This window comes from Loxodonta africana, chromosome 17 (assembly GCF_030014295.1).
Source record: "Loxodonta africana isolate mLoxAfr1 chromosome 17, mLoxAfr1.hap2, whole genome shotgun sequence".
Classification (NCBI taxonomy): Eukaryota; Metazoa; Chordata; class Mammalia; order Proboscidea; family Elephantidae; genus Loxodonta; species Loxodonta africana.
In genome coordinates, this window is record NC_087358.1 from 28,778,079 (window position 1) to 28,794,819 (window position 16,741).

The following is a 16,741-nucleotide window of genomic DNA, read 5'->3' on the forward strand; positions in this document are numbered from 1 at the left end:
ACTCACTGTGAGTTTACACACTCCCCATGCCTAAGAGGTAAGCCACAATCTTCTTAGACCAGTGTGCTGGATCTTCTGTGATCTACCCTGTGCTACCTTCCCAGCCTCACTGCATGTATGCTCCCCTTCTGCCTTCCATTCCAGTCATACTAACATTAAAGTTTCTTGGGTACATTAGGGCATTTTATATCTCTGATTCATTTATCAAGCTGTTACATTTTTCTGAAATCCTCTTCCTTCCTTTTGTTATCTAGAGAACATCTACTCATCTTTTACAGCTCAACTCCATTATGACCTTTTCTATGAAAAATTTCTTAAACACCCCCTGCCAAGGTAAAACTAATCATTCCTTCTTTTGTGCCTCTTCTCTGATTTTCCATGCCTTTATCACATACATCAGTGAATCTCTTGTACAGCAAGGATCGTATCTAACTTCCCTCTGCACACGAAACTCCCACGCCTAGCATTGTGCTTAGAACCTAGTACTAACAATAGGCATTTTCTTGAATGGATACATGAATAAATTAAGGAATGAATGGCTGTAGCAATGGTGAATGTGATGGTTAATGTTAAGTATCAACTTGGGTAGACTATGATTCTATGATTTGGCAGGCACTGGATTGGTTATTTTTCCATAATGTAAGGCAACGAAATTACTTTCCATGTTGTGATCTAATGTGATCAACCAATCATTTAAGGGAGTTTTCTTGAGGATGTCTTCTACCTTCAGTATGTAAATGGATATTCTGGCAAAACTTGCTCTCTCTAGACCCCGAACTTTTCTGGTTGCCTGACTTGCAGTTTCTGGGACACAAGTCTGCAGAAGTTTCCAGCCTGCAGCCTGGCCTTCAGAACTTGGATTCACCAACCCCCACAATCTTGTGAGACAGTAGAGATCTCCAGCCTGCTCCTTGATCTATGGATTTGGAACTTGCCAGCCCCAGCAACTGTGTGAGCCATTCCGACTCATGGTGACCCTATAGGACAGAAAGGAACTGCCCCATACGGTTTCCAAAGAGCAGCTGGTGGATTCAAACTGCCAACATTTGGTTAGCAGCCAAGCTCTTAAACATTGTGCCACCATGGCTCCTATACATACATACATATGTATACACACACACACACACACACATATATATCACTGGTTTTGCTCCTTTAGATAACCCAGATTAAGACAATGAATATCAACATGGCATGCACCCATAAAAACATGGGTTAATACATGAAAATTTAAAGTCCAATGTGCTACCATAAAGTAAGACAGTGTCTAGGGAAGAGAGTACTTAACATTTGTTAAATACAGTGTACAGATACTTTACCATCATTGTTGTTGTTCTTGTTAGGTGCTATAAAGTTGGTTCTGACTCATAGCAACCCTATGTACAACAGAACAAAACACTGCCCAGTACTACACCATCCTCACAATCCTTGTTATGCTTGAGCCCATTGTTGCAGCCACTGTGTTTATACATCTCGTTGAGGGCCTTCCTCTTTTTCACTGTCCCTCTACTTTACCAAACTTTTTACCAAGCACAATATCCTCTTCCAGGGACTGATCCCTCCTGATAACATGTCCAAAGTACATGAGAGGAAGTGTCGCCATCCTTGATTCTAAGGAGCATTCTGGCTGCTTTGTTCATGCTTTTGGCAGTCCATGGTATATTCAATATTCTTTTCCAACACCACAACTCAAAGGCATCAATTCTTCAGTCTTCTTTATTCATCTCCCAGCTTTCCCATGCATATGAGGCAATTGAAAACACCATGGCTTGGGTCAGGCGCATCTTAATCCTCAAGGTGATAACTTTGCTTTTCAACACTTTAAAGCAGTCTTTTACAGCAGATTTGCCCAATGCAGTTTGTCATTTGATTTCTTGACTGCTTTTTCCATGGGTGTTGATTGTGGATCCAAATAAAATGAAATTCTTGACAACTTCAATCTTTTCTCCATATATCATGATGTTGCTTATTGGTTGCCAAAAACCAAACCCAACCTATTGACGTCCAGTCAATTCCCACTCATAACGACTCTATAGAACAGAGTATATCTGCCCTGTAGAGTTTCCAATGAGTGCCTGGTGGATTTGAACTGCCAACCTTTTGGTTAGCAGCCATAGCTTTTAACCACTACACCACCACGGTTTCCCTTATTAGTCCAATTATGAGGATTTTTCTTTTCCTTATGTTGAGATGCAATCCATAATTTGATCTTCATCAGTAAGTGCTTCAAATCCCCTTCACTTTCAGCAAGCAAGGTTGTGTCATCTGCATAACGAAGGTTGTTAATTAGCCTTCCTCCAATCTTGGTGTCCCGTTCTTCATATAGTCCAGCTTCTCAAATAATTCGCTAAGCATTCAGATTGAATAAGTACTGTGAAAGAATGCAACCCTGACTCACACTTTTCCTGACTTTAAACCACTTACTCTCCCCTTGTTCTGCTTAAACTACTGCCTCTTAATATGTGTTCAGGTTCCTCATGAGCATAATTAAGTGTTCTGGAATTCCCATTTTTCATAATGTTATCCATCATTTGTTATGATCCACACAGTCAAATGTCTTTGCATAGTCAGTAAAACACAGGAAACATCTTTGTGTTATCCTCTGCTTTCAGCCAGGATCTATCTGACACCAGCAATGATAGCCCTGGGTCCACATCCTCTACTGAATCCAGCTTGAATTTGTGGCAGTTCCCTGTCGATGTACTACTGCAGCTGCTTTTGAATGATATTCAGCAAAATTTTACTTGTGTGTGATATTAATGATATTGTTCTATAATTTCTGCATTTTGTTGGATCACCTTTCTTTGGAATAGGCATAAGTATGGGTCTCTTCCAGTTGGTTGGGCAGGTAGCTGTTTTCCAAATTTCTTGGCATAGATGAGCGAGAACTTCCAGCACGGCATCTGTTTGTTGAAACATCTCAATTGGTATTCTATCCATTCCTGGAAACTTGTTTTTCGCCAATGCCTTCAGTGTACCTTGAACTTCTTCCTTCAGTACCATCAGGTCCTGATCATATGCTACCTCCTAAATGTTGGTTGGCCATTTCTTTTTTGGTATAGTGACTCCTTTCATCTTCTTTTGATGCTTCCTGTGCCATTTAATATTTTCCCTCTAGAATCCTTCAATATTTCAACTGGACACTTGAATTTTTTATTTCTTTCAGCTTGAGTAGTGCCGAGCATGTTCTTCCCATTTGGTTTTCTAACTCCAGCTCTTCGCACATGTCATTATAATACTTTACTTTGTCTTCTCAAGCCACTCTTTGAAATCTTCTGTTCAGCTCTTTTACTTCATCAGTTCTTCCATTCAGCTTGCTACTTGACCTTCAGGAGCAAGTTTCAGAGTTTTTTCTGACGTCAGTTTTGTTCTTTTCTTTCTTTCCTCTCTTTTTAATGACCTCTTGTTTTCTTCATGTATAATGTCCTTGATGTCATTCTACAACTTGTCTGGTCTTAGGTCATTTGTGTTCAGTGCATCAAATCTGTTCTTCAGATGGTCTCTAAATTCTGGTGGGTTATACTCACAACTATACTTTGGTTCTCATGGAATTTTCTTCAGTTTCAACTTGCACTTGTATATGAGCAATTGATGTTCTGTCCTGCGGTCTGCCCCTGGCCTTGTTCTGATTGATGATACTGAATTTTCTATCGTCTCTTTCCACAGATGTAGTCAATGTGATTCCTGTGTATTCTATCTGGTGAGGTACCTATGTATATGTTGTTGAAAAAGAAGTATTTACAATGAAGAAGTCTTTGGTCTTACAAAATTCTATCATGTGATCTCTGGCATCGTTTCGATCACTAAGGTCATATTTTCCAGCTACCAATCCTTCTTCATTTCTAACTTTCGTGTTCCAATCACCAGTAGTTATCAATGCATTCTGATTGCATATTCAATCAATTTCAGACTACAGAAGTTGGTAAAAAATCTTCAGTTTCTTCATCTCTGGCCCTTGTGTTTAACAGGTAAATTTGAATAATAACTGTATTAACTTGTCTTCCTCGTAGGCTTATGGTTATTATCCTATCACTGACAGCACTGCACTGCAGGATATATCTTGAAATGTTCTTTTTGACAATGAACACAATGGCATTCCTGTTCAAGTTGTCATTCCCAGCTTAGTAGACCATATAATTGTCTGATTCCAAATGGCCAATACCAGTCCATTTCAGCTCACTAATGCCTAGGTTATCGATGTTTATGCATTCCATCTCATTTTTGACAACTTCCAATTTTCCTAGATTCATACTTCTTACATTCTAGATTTGGATTATTAATGGATGTTTGCCGCTATTTCTTTTCATTTTGAGTGATGCCACATCAGCAGATGAAGGTCCTGATAGCTTGACTCCATCCGCTTCATTAAGGTCAACTCTACTTTGAGGAGGCAGCACTTCCCTAGTTGTCTTCTTAGTGACTTTCAACCTGAGGGGCTCATCTTCTGGCACTGTATCAGACTATGTTCCACTGCTATTCATGAGGTTTTCACAGGCTAATTCTTTCCAGAAGTAGACCCCCAGGTCCTTCTTCCTAATCCATCTTAGCCTGGAAGCTCAGCTGAAATTTGTGGGCCATCGGTGACCCTGCTGGTGTTTGAATACCGGTGGCATGGTTTCCAGCATCACAGCAACACACAAGCCTCCACAATATGATGAACTGACAGATGCATGGGAGTTATCATCATTATCTCCTTTATTTTAAACAGCAGTTCTTTAAGATAAGCATCGTGCAGTGCTTACAATGTGAAAGGTATTTGTCATTCCTTTCCTCATCTAACCCTCCCAGAAAATGTGTAAAGTAGGTATTATTTTTACAAATATATGAATGATAACGGTAAGACTCAGAGAGATTCAAAAAAAAAAAAACTGTTTTTAAGTTCAATCAAGTTAAAAGTGCCAAATTTAGGATTCCAACGTAGTTCTCTGCCCACCAGGATAAATGTTTCACAGTAAAATTTTAAAGTTTAACCGACCCATGATATTTTCAGGTATTTTGAAATGAGCATATGAGTTCCTAGCATCTTAAGATTACTACAGAAACAAACATTTCCAAAAAAAAATATTTGCAGAGCCTTCAAAAGAGCCCATGTCATCAACATTTCTGAAATATACATAATGCAGAAGAAGGGAAATTTGCATGCTTTAATGTTTGGCAGAACATCAAAATTTGCTTCTCTAATGTAATGTGTCCTTTAGTTGGTCACAACAGATTTATTAAAACTGAATGTTCTTCAAAAGTCATTATGCTCCCTGACTTATTCATTTGTTTCAGTCTTGGAGAGATTTGAATTCCACTCTAAATTTGTGTAATTAAAACATTAAAGTTGACCTCTGTTGAAAAAGGGATGGAAAGAAAAACTGCCTTGGCAAACACCAGTTATTGGAAAGATTCACTGAGTGGTTTTGATTTTCATTGTATTGTCTATCCTTTCCTATAAGAATGTCAGTGAAGGCTGGATAATGAAGCTGCCAGTGTACCTAGACATGCAGTCTCAACTCAAGCCTGACCAAAATACTTGGTTAAGAACGTGAGATTGGAGTCAGACGGGCTTGGTCTCAGACCCCATTTACTAGTGTTGTGGCCAGAGGCTGTACATACCTTCGCTGAACCTCAGTAAGCTTGTCTTCAGTACTGGGAAAATAATACCTACTTCACAGGGTTTTTGTAAGACTTTAATAAAGCAATGCACATAAAGACATCAGGTGACAGGCAAATCATTGGGATTTTGCTCCATAGATGGAAACTATATTTCTACTATTATTGTTTTAAACAACAAAATCCAGTAGCTGTCCAATGGACTCCAACTCATTGCTATTCCACGTATGTAGAGTAGAATTGCACTCCATAGAGTTTTCAAGGCAGTGATCTTCCTTCTGAGCTGCCTCTAGGTGGGGTGGGGTTGAACAGTAAACCTTTTGGTTAGTAGTCAAGTACTTAACTATTTATGCCACCCAGGACTCCTTCCAACAATACCAGTTTCCATCAAGTCAATTCCAACTCATAGCGACCCTATAAGACAGAGTAGGACTGCTCCATAGGTTCCCAAAGCTGTAACGTTTATGAAGAAGAGCCCTGGTGGTACAGTGGTTTAAATACTGGGCTGCTAACTGAAAGGTCATTGGTTCACACCCACCAGCTGCTTCATGGGAGACAGATGTGGCAGTTTACTTCTGTAAAGATTACAGCCTTGGAAACCCTATGGGGCAGTTATTTAAATATTGGTGTTACAGTACTCCATGCTATTTAATTTTTTTTCTGGTCAGCTGTTAAATAGTTTTACTTCTCAATTTTTATAAGCAGAGGATATTTTACTGTTGTATTTTATATCTGAGAAAATATACTCCTTATATTGTGGCTCATAAAATGTATGCCTTTGTGTTGAGATTATAAAATTCTAAGATTATGAGAAAAATTTCCATCTGAAAATTATTTAACACCAGTCTTTGTAGGAATTTGCACCCTGAGTTTACTTATAGTGTAACTAAGTACATTTCTCAAGATCGCTCTTGCAGGCCAAAGTCCTCTAAGTGTCCTTCATATCCTAAAAAAAAATTGTGACAGGTTGAGTCTTCTCTCATCACACCCTAAACATAGTCACCCACTCTTGTAGGCAGACCCTGATCAAAGCTGCCAAACTCGTGATTAGACATGGTTGTCCAACACAGGTGAAGAAGAAAGACAAGGATGGAACCTTTGAAATGCTAAACATCTCAAAGAAAATTAAAAATATGAGACATAACAAAGATGCTTCTGAATATGAGGATAATTAGTTATCTCGATAATGGATTGACTTTTTCATCAACATATTTTAATGAGTGGTCAAAGTACACACAGAATGTCAGGTCTGGAAGAAAACATCATTTAACCCAACATGGACCTTGGTTACTGTAGCCAGCAGTAAGAGACGGCAACATCCTTATCAAACCTATGAAATGAATGAGAGCTAACTGCTGTGGGAGTCAGCAAGCCCCCAACCAAGAGTGAAAGAGTCCAACACAAAATGTGAGCAGAGATATGAGGACACTACCAAGGATAAGCTAGCAGCGATAGGTTGTGAGATCCTGAAGGGCCTGGACCATTCCTACTGTGCTTGAGGATAGTTAATACATGTTTATTGAACGCCTAGTCAAAACGAGGAGTCCCTGCATGGTGCAACCAGTAAACACACTAGAACGCAAACCAAAAGGTTAGAGGTTCGCATCCACCCAGAGATGCCTCTGAAGAAAGGCCTGGCACCTATTTCTATAAAATCAGCCATTGAAAAACCCTGTGGAACACAGTCCTACTCTGACACATGGTATCAGTCTGGACTGGATTTGACTCAATGGCAACTTTTTTTTTTTCCATCAAAACAAAGAGGAAAGAAAGATCTGAGATTACTGCAACCAATCACTGACTAGTGAGTTATTGGCAAAGCTCAGAAATAAGAGTGATATTTGAAAACAAACAAACAAAGGCCTCATCTCTGGACGTGTATACTGTTAGCTGCAGTAATTTAAGATCACCATAAGTATTTGTGTGTATTTGCTTTAATCAATTCTTACTTCCCAAAAGAAACTTTCTAAACGTTTTGTCTCACCTCAATTCCGCATTCAGCCTGTAGGTGTGGGTCTCACACCACCACTGTGTTCCCACTAAGCACATAATAGCTCATTCACTTTCTTATTTGACCTCCTGACAGCATTTAATACAGCTCAACACTTACTCCTCAATGTGCAATCATCTGTCATTTAGTTTTATGTTAGGACGTCCCTTACTTTACGATTGTGTAAAGCACTTAGAGCCAAGTAGAACCTACCTGCAAGCTGGTGTTTCCCAGATAGGAAATGACTGCCCCAAAATGCACTGCCTGTATTCTAACTTAGAGTAGATGGAGAGAGAAAGACGTGAAAGGGAACACGTACGGAAATGTGACCCAGCAGATGCAGAAATGCCAAGAGGCAGGACACTCAAAGGTTTCTTGATAAATGAATGCGTAAGTGGGATGAATACATGAATTGTATACAAACCAACAATAATTTTATTAAAAATCTAAGCCTCAGGAAAAAATTATTATATGGAGGGAAAATTAAAAAGCATAGTAAATCATTCCTTCCTCCGATATGGAATGTGATTTAAAAACTAGTAACCAAACTAACACTAGTGTATCATCCCTGCTGTGGCGTCTGCCACCCCTACACCCAGCTGGGGCAATCTAACATCAAAGCAAAAATAAAAATACCAAGAACACCTTCTCCCAAACAACTAAGTGATTTGAGTACTCATTCATAAAAAGCAAAGCCAGTTCTTTTGAATTATTGCAAAGCACAATCTTTTCCGGGAATAGATGCATTGCCATTATTTACTAAAGGTCTCTTCCTCAGCCACATCAGGGAGTCTTCCTTACTGGCAAGTTAACTTAGTCATGTGATTCAGTGGAAGAAGTTTACCCAAGGTGCCTTGTTTTCAATGTAGCTGATAAAAACTTAACTTTAAATTTGTTGTTGTTGTTAGGCTCTGTCTCGTTGGTTCCAACTCGTAACAACCCCTTATATAGTAGAATGAAAGGTTGCCTAGTCCTGTATCATCCTCGCAATGTTAGATATGTTTGAGCTCACTGTTTTCCCAGTTATATTGTAAGTTTTGTCTTAGTTATCTACTGCTGCTATAACAGAAAGACCTCAAGTGGATGCCTTTAACAAACAGAAATTTATTTTCTCACAGTTTAGAAGGCTAGAAGTCCAAATTCAGGGCGCCAGCTCTAAGGGAAGGCTTTCTCTCTCTCTGTCAGCTGTGGGGGAAGATCTTTCTTTGTCTCTTCTCACCTTCTGCTCCTGAATGATCTTTATGTGGCTGGGTGTCTCTATTCTCCCATCTCCGCTTACTGCCAGGCTTATTTAATTTCTTTTATATTTCAGAAGAGATTGACTCAATAACTAATCCCACCTCATTAACATAACAGAGACAACCCATTCTCTAATGGGACTCTACCGGAAGGCATATAAGTTAGGATTTACAACACATATTTTTGGGGGACACGAAAGTCTGCAACGAATGCCTTCCAACCTGAGGAGCTTATCTTCCAGCACTACATCACACAATGTTCTGCTTCTATCCATAAGTTTTCACTGGTTAATTCTTTTTTGGAAGTAGATTGCCTGGCCCTTCTTTCTAGTCAGTCTTAGTCTGGAAGCTGTACTGAAAACCGTCTACCATGGATGACCCTGGTGGTATTTTAAATACTGGTGGCACACCTTCCAAGCATCCTAGCAATTATTATTAATAGAGTGATTTTTTCTGAATATAACCGTATATTTACCTCATGAGAAAACATCAACATGTAATGTTTTTCCATTGTTTGTTGCAGACTTTAGTTTAAATTTAGTTTTAAACAATGTAATTTCTACTAGTATGTCAAATATATTTGTATATATAGATATGCCTACATATACATATATATGTATACACATGTACATGTATAAATATGCATGTGCATATATATTTTACAAATATTTATATATGGCTTTGTAAACCACTTTAGAAAAGAGAAGTTGCTTTTCTTTGAATCTAAGTCAGAATCATTTTGATTTTATAAACAATGATATATGACAATGTTTCCAACCCTTTCAAGAATAATGTTTATATTTACGATGTTAATATATTTCTTAAACACTCCCTCCATGTGACAGTAGTTTTGCTTCTCTTACCCATAGATTGAGACCACACATAAGGACAAAAAGCTGCCATCAATTTAATAAGCTTTTAAAACTACTTTCTCATTCTTTCTATGCATTTATAGTTTTCTAAAATCAAATTTAAGTAAGCTATTCATCCGACAAATGCTTACAGATTAACAGTATTAGCCTCTATTTCTGTGTAAAAATATTAGCTCGACACTTAGTAGCTCAAAACATCAAACATGTATTTTTTCCCATAGTTTTGGAGGTAAGGAAACCAGGAACAGTGTAGCTGGTGGTTCTGACTCATGGGTTCTCATTAGGGCTGAAGTCAAGGTGTTGACTGGGCCTTTAGTCATCTGAAGCTCAACTGAACCTGGAGGATCTACCTCCAATGTCATTCTCATGGCCATTGACAGACCTCGAGTCCTCACTGGCCATGGTCAGAGGCCTCAGCTCCTCCACAGGGAAAGTCTCTCTGTGGGGATGCTTATGACATGGCAGCTGGATTCCCCTAGATCAAGCAGGAGAAAGAAAAAGAGAGAGGGAGAAACGGGGGGCAGTGTCTTTTACACCTAATCTCAAAAGTCACACGCCGTCACTTCAGCCTTATTCGATTGGTCAGACAGATCAATCCCGGTACAATGTAAGGATGGCTTAGGCAAAGATTTGAATACCAAGTGGCAGAGATCATTGGGAACCATCTTGGAGATGGTTTACCAGAGTAACTATCTGCATGTCAATTAAAATATATTCTAAACAACATATGCTTGTAAATCTAGAAAGTAAGCGCTCTTCATAAACTTTCTACACACTCTCCCATCACTATATAACTATTATAAATGATTTGGTATTTGTCTTTTTCAGTTCTCTTCTATGTGTGTGTAGAATATATACATGCATGTGTGAGTATATATATATTTATAAAAATATTCTGGAGCTAAATATTCTGCTCTGAAGATTATTTTTGCACATAGCAATCTACTGTGGGCATCTTTCCTTGTAGACCTACTTTAATCATTAACAGCTAAACAGTATTCCATATTATAAATATAATAAAATTTAATCAATTTGCTTAATAGCTTCATTTAGATTGTTTTGAATTTTTCTCCATTGCAATTTTCTTTATTGTGCCTGGGATACATATAACAAAACATGTCTTTTCAACATTTTTGTGTCCAATTCAGTTTATCATCCCACTCAACCTTCACCACTATCTGTTTTCACATTTTTCCATCAACCTTAACAGAAGCTCAGTGACCCTCCAAGTCTCTCAGTTTGCTTAAATAAATTTGTCTTATGTTGATCACAACAACATCTGCATACATTTGAAATAAAATAGCATATAAATGTGGAGAATATTTTATATTCAGTTCTTACACAACTTTTGGAGCCCTGGTGGCACAGTGGGTAAGAACTACAGCTGCTAACCAAAGATTGGCAGTTTAAATACACCAGCTGCTTCTTGGAAACCACATACGGCAGCTCTACTCTGTCCTACAGGGTTGTTATGAGCCAGAATCGACTCTATGGCAACGGTGTTTTTTGTTTGTTTGCTTTTTGACAATTTTTGGTGGACACACAAATTTAAAGGCCTATTTCAGTAACTTTGCAACTTATCAGGAGTTTCAAATCCCTGAATGGGCATCTACTGATCTTTAATCACAAACTAATTGCCTAGACTGCACAAAACTCAGATTTATACAGCAAATGTCTTTTTTTTTTTTTTTTTTACTGGCCCTTCTCTGCACTCAAACCACTAGGTCAAATCTAGGTGCAGAATGTCAGGAGGTTGTGTTGGTTCCCTAACCTCCACTTCTAATATGGTTATGATTGGTTACACAATGGCTATAATTATGGTTATAATAATTCATCTTAAGGTCCTTAAAGAGAAAGGAAACCACACAAAGCCATGATTTCTGTTATAAAAGCTAACAAAGTAAGTTATTATATGGTAAATGGAATGTACTGTGTCCAGGCTGACAATTGTAGTCCTTCCTTCTAACTTGTTTACCTTCTTCTTTTGCTAGTACTGCTTTTGTGAATGTGAATCTTGTTTGGCAGCAGCAGGCATCACCAGTACCTCCTTGTCCCACCTGGAATCTCCTGAGCAGTTATGGCCCTCAGCCCTCCAAGGAAGAACATTACTTGGTTTATCTTAGAGACTTCCCTTCATATACCAAATGAATAAAAAGTGACATTAAATCCCACCAGCTAAATATTTGAGGGTCTCTCCATAAGTTTTTTGAGAAGTAAATTACTATTTATCTTAAATAATTGAATTTACTTGTTTACATTGATCAAACTCCTTAAATGACTGTTTAACTCTCCCATTTCCCCTCAACAGCATAAAATGACTTTGTATAAACCTAAATTTAATTTGCAGAGCTATAATTTCACTTTCTAGCCACTATACCTCCTCTCAGATTGCATTGGATATCCCAGAAAATGCTTGATACTTAATCATTTGACTACTTACCTGCCCCAGAATTACTGGGGCTGATACATTCACCAAGGTATATGGACAAAAATGCTCATAAACTTATTGATAATAATTATGAAAAACTGAAAAATGTAAATGTTGAGCAGAAGAATTGTTAAGTAAATTATCATATAGTCATTCAATAAAAAAACACAAAATAATATATAAAGGGATATTTAATGATAAGAGAAGTTAAAGTATGTTATCATATGGTATGTATAACAAGATCTAGTTTGCATTTAAAAACAAATTTATATAGCAATATGTTCTCTATATAGAGGATTATAATGAATTTTTATTTTCTTTATACTTTCTTATTTTTTTTCCAAATGTGTGTTGTATCCTATTTTATAAATCAAAAAATTCAAGTAACTTTTTTAAGATAAAGAAAGGCAAGAATTTCATGAGGGTATTTTTCAATTAAGTTTTAGAGACATAAACCCACATGCTTACACTTCAACTTCTGATACACACCTAAATGTATTTGTAAAAAATATACCTTGTTTGTATGTGTGCACATGGCCCCTGCTCTCAAGTGGATACGACCAGTGGTGGTACTGGTGGTGACGATAGTGGTGATGGTGACAATGATGGTGGTGGTGGTGATGGTGATGGTCACGGTCATGGCGTTGAAGTGAAGGAAATTATAGAGCAAATTTAGGCACACAAGCAAAGAAGTAAGTTCAATGTAGTGTAATATGTGCTATGATAAGAAAGCACTTAGAAGACCTCATATAGTTAGGAATTGAGGGAAGTCTTCCCAAAGGAAATTTTCATATTAGCGGAGACATGAAGGATGTAGGTTATTCAGGTCATCTGAGTCAACCATTATTAATTGAAAAGCTGATTTCTGTTTCTAGTCCCCTTACTTATCAGTTCACACACACACGCACACACACAGACACTTAAATTTATTAATATTTCACAACGATTAGCACCCTATGCTGGTAATTTATTCACTCAACCAATATTTTTTAAAAGCCTGCCATGTGCTTGCCAGTGTTCTGGACATAATAAATTTGTCGATGAACATGACAGAAAAAGTTCTTGGTCTTGTAGGCTATATATTCCTGTGGCTTGAGATAAACGATTAAATAGAAAAGTTCAAAATGTGTCAGAGCAAGGGAGGCAGGGTGATGGAATGGTGTTTATTTTAGACTAGTAGCCATTTAGTGTGATTTTTATTACTGGCTTTTGTATTAGTCATAACTACTTTGATTGCTGTTGACAGATATCCTACTGAAAATAATTTGGCCGAAAGGGGATATTTTTCTTTCTTTTTTTAGATATTCCACTACCTCAACCCTAAGGAAAGGTGGGGATAAAGATAGGTCTGAGAACAAGGGACTCAGAGTCAACAGGGTTCTTCCCCATCCTTCTTGGCTAGCTGGCTACATTCTCCTAATTGTGCTCAAGGAAGGACTCTAATAGGACAACTTAACTCAAGTCCCACCTCAGCCACTCAGCTATAGCCAGCAAGGCCAGGTCATTTGGTACAAACATGGTTGACCCAAAAACCAAACCCGTTTCTGTTGAGTTGATTCCAAAGGGAAGGGCAATCCTATGGAGTCAAGACAATTACCAGAGAAGGAGGAATACCAAATAATGTTATAAAAGAATATCTAATGATAGAAGAAAAAGTTAGCAAACTGTTTCAGGAAGCCTTTTCAGGAATATCAATTACAAGCAGGGTGAAGTTTGTTTCGAAATGCTTGTTTTATGAAATTTGAAAAATTCCTTCACAGTGTAAGAAAAGGCAGACTTGGGACATGATTTTTTTTTTTTTTATTAACTTTTATTGAGCTTCAAGTGAACATTTACAAATCAAGTCAGACTGTCACATATAAGTTTATATACACCTTACTCCGTTCTCCCACTTGCTCTCCCCCTAATGAGTCAGCCCTTCCAGTCTCTCCTTTCGTGACAATTTTGCCAGCTTCCAACTCTCTCTATCCTCCCATCCCCCCTCCAGACAGGAGATGCCAACACAGTCTCAAGTGTCCATCTGATACAAATAGCTCACTCTTCATCAGCATCTCTCTCCTACCCACTGTCCAGTCCCTTTCATGTCTGCTGAGTTGTCTTCAGGAGTGGTTCCTGTCCTGGGCCAACAGAAGGTTTGGAGACCATGACTGCCGGGATTCCTATAGTCTCAGTCAGACCATTAAGTATGGTCTTTTTGTGAGAATTTGGGGTCTGCATCCCACTGATCTCCTGCTCCCTCGGTGGTTCTCTGTTGTGCTCCCTGCCAGGGCAGTCATCGGTTGTAGCTGGGCACCATCTAGTTCTTCTGGTCTCAGGATGATGTAAGTCTCTAGTTCATGTGGCCCTTTCTGTCTCTTGGGCTCTTAGTTATCGTGTGACCTTGGTGTTCTTCATTCCCCTTTGATCCAGGTGGGTTGAGACAAATTGATGCATCTTAGATGGCCACTTGTTAGCATTTAAGACCCCAGACGCCACATTTCAAAGTGGGATGCAGAATGTTTTCATAATAGAAATATTTTGCCAATTGACTTAGAAGTCCCCTTAAGCCATAGTCCCCAAATCCCCGCCCTTGCTCCGCTGACCTTTGAAGTATTCAGTTTATCCCGGAAACTTCTTTGCTTTTGGTCCAGTTGGGACATGATTTTAACTATAAACTCTAATAAAACTGAGCCACTTCGTCAGTGTCTTTACATTATTTGCAGTTGCATATTATTTTACTCCCAAAGACACATGTGAGTATTTTAGATGTTGCCCCCCAAAATAGAAATCTGGCTTTATATAGTGACTTTAGGAAAGCAGACTGGAATTATCTTAGTCAACACTTAGTCATGACACTGCACAGCAACTATTTAGATGCTGCTTTTCAAAATCAGCATCTGGAGACTGAGTTGTTGTTTCTCTTTGGCTTGCAAAAATCATCATTTTGCTTCTAAATATAGGCCTATGTATAATACACATTTAGAATTTGTGTCTTTACCTTATAAGGCAAAAGTAGGTGTGAAAGTGTCATAAAATAGGTATTGCTACAAATTCCACTGGTACCAATAACAAGACCCAGCTGTGCATGTTACACATGAGTGCCTCTAGTTTGAAACATTGCTGTTTACACTCCTCATAGACCAAACTTCAGGCATAGCATGCATCTAGAGAAGTCTCATTATTGCCAGGAATATTTCAGAATTGCTGAAATCTCTACTTTGGTGCATAACAGATGTATCAATAAATGCTGAATTTTTTTAAATCGCTTTTAGTGTATACTTTTGAAAAGTTAGAACTTACCAACTATCAATATTTCTGACAGTTTTTTGGTCTCAGATTTGCACTGTTACGGATGATTTTTGTCCACCATTGTGGAAGTTTTTCTCTGAAACCATTTCTCCAACAATACATGTTTCCTTGAGAACAAACATCCCAAGGAAGAAGAACTCAATAATTCGTGGCACCGTTTTACAGATGTTTAATGATATTAAATATAAAATTAAAAAGAGGTGTCCTGAAGCAAAAATTGGACCCAATACCCTCACAGACCTGTTATTTATACACCCCTCTCTGAAAGTAGCGTATTGAGAACACATTTCCAGCATGTAAGTGTATTTTAAGAACTTGCCAAAATAAATAAGGCATATGAATCTATATCACTCTGTAGCTGATGCAGAATCTGCTGCCGACATAACTAATTTTCACTGCTTTCAGTCTTTTTGGCTGGTTTTAAAATAGCTTCGTTAAATTGCTCATAAAGCTCTTGAACATGTCATTGTAGAGCAATGAACTATAATCTCTGAGGTCGTCAGTTGCTCCCATTTTCTGGTCATCATATAGCTGACCATCAAAATGAAGACAATCCATCATTACCACTAAGGCCAATGATTGTTACCAAGGATTAGCTATCAATAAACCCGTAAATACATACACTCTAGAAGTCGTCCCCAGGTACTGCAAATGGATAACACACTCAGCTGCTAACCAAATAGTTGGAGGCTCAAACCTACCCAGAGGCACCCTGAAAGAAAGTCCTGGCAATCTACTTCCCAAAAATCCACCCCTGAAAATCCTCTTGAGCACACTTCTACGCCGATACGCACAGGGCCTCCAGGAGCTGGAATTGACTTGATGGTAAATGGTTAATTACAAGCAAGCTCTTTCTAAAAAGACTCCATTGTGCAGTCTAATGATGTCCCCACCTTAATATTTACCTTCCAGGAACTAGAAATACATTAATAAAAACGATGGCGGATATTTACTAGACAAAAAAAAAAAAAAACCAGTGCAGTCACTCTACTTCAGGCATTTCACTGACTTTTTTTTTTTAATTGTGCTTTATTTATTTATTTATTTTTAGGTGAAAGTTTACAGCTTGTTAATTTTTCATACAAAAATATATATATATATATATATATATATATATATATATATATATATATATATTCTTTTGGGACATTAGCTGCAATCCCCACAACGTGACAGCACACTCCCCCTTTCCACCCGGGGTTTGCTGTGTCCATTCGACTAGTTTTTGTTACTTCCTGCCTTCACATCCTGCCTCTGGACAGGAGTCCCCCATTTGGTCTCCTCTATCTGATTGAACTATTCATAAGGTTTTCACTGGCTCATTCTT